Source organism: Arachis hypogaea, chromosome 18 (genome assembly GCF_003086295.3).
Source record: "Arachis hypogaea cultivar Tifrunner chromosome 18, arahy.Tifrunner.gnm2.J5K5, whole genome shotgun sequence".
In the NCBI taxonomy this organism is placed as follows: Eukaryota; Viridiplantae; Streptophyta; class Magnoliopsida; order Fabales; family Fabaceae; genus Arachis; species Arachis hypogaea.
Window position 1 is genome coordinate 100,733,608 of NC_092053.1, and position 1,322 is coordinate 100,734,929.

The 1,322-nt window shown below is 41.8% G+C and overlaps 1 non-coding gene across 1 annotated transcript; it reads right to left on the reverse strand.

Moving 5' to 3' along the window:
• Positions 1-492: 492 nt before the first annotated feature.
• Positions 493-600, reverse strand: LOC112773369 (small nucleolar RNA R71). Its single transcript, XR_003187922.1, has one exon. It is a non-coding gene; the product is annotated as a small nucleolar RNA R71 (small nucleolar RNA).
• Positions 601-1,322: the final 722 nt, after the last annotated feature.

Below are 1,322 nucleotides of genomic sequence, written 5' to 3' on the forward strand. Positions count from 1 at the left end.
CCTGAAAAGACCTTGAAGAGAAAGCTAAGAGAAGCTAAAGCACAATTCTCTCTAGAGGGCCTAACAGAGCTCTTCAAGGAGGAAGAAGCCATGGCAGCCGAAAACAACAATGCCAACAATGCAAGGAAGGTGCTTGGTGACTTTACTGCACCTACTCCCGACTTCTATGGGAGAAGCATCTCAATCCCTGCCATTGGAGCAAACAACTTTGAGCTTAAGCCTCAATTAGTTTCTCTAATGCAATAGAATTGCAAGTTTCATGGACTTCCATTGGAAGATCCTCATCAGTTCTTAGCTGAATTCTTGCAAATTTGTGACACTGTCAAGACCAATGGGGTTGACCCTGAAGTCTACAGACTTATGCTCTTCCCTTTTTCTGTAAGAGACAGAGCTAGGACATGGTTGGATTCACAACCTAAAGAAAGCCTGAACTCTTGGGAAAAGCTAGTTAATGCCTTCTTGGCAAAGTTCTTTCCACCCCAAAAATTGAGCAAGCTTAGAGTGGAAGTCCAAACCTTCAGACAGAAGGAAGGAGAATCCCTCTATGAAGCATGGGAAAGATACAAGCAATTGATCAGAAGATGTCCTTCTGACATGCTTTCTGAATAGAGCATCATAGGTATTTTCTATGATGGTCTGTCTGAACTATCCAAGATGTCATTGGATAGCTCTGCTGGAGGATCTCTTCATTTGAAGAAGACGCCTGCAGAAGCTCAGGAACTCATTGAAATGGTTGCAAATAACCAATTCATGTACACTTCTGAAAGGAATCCTGTGAATAATGGGACAACTCAGAAGAAGGAAGTTCTTGAGATTGATACTCTGAATGCCATATTGGCTCAGAATAAAATATTGACCCAACAAGTCAATATGATTTCTCAGAGTCTGTCTGGAATGCAAGCAGCAACAGGCAGTACTAAGGAAGCTTCCTCTGAAGAAGAAGCTTATGATCCTGAGAACCCAGCAATGGAAGAGGTGAATTACATGGGAGAACCCTATGGAAACACCTATAATCCTTCATGGAGAAATCATCCAAATCTCTCATGGAAGGATCAACAGAGACCTCAACAAGGTTTCAACAACAATAATGGTGGAAGAAATAGGTTTAGCAATAGCAAGCCTTTTCCATCATCTTCTCAGCAACAGACAGAGAATTCTAAGCAAAGCCACTCTGACTTAGCAACCATTATCTCTGATCTAATCAAAACCACTCAAAGTTTCATGACTGAAACAAGGTCCTCCATTAGAAATTTGGAGGCACAAGTGGGTCAACTGAGTAAGAAAATTACTGAACTCCCTCCTAGTACTCTCCCAAGCAATAC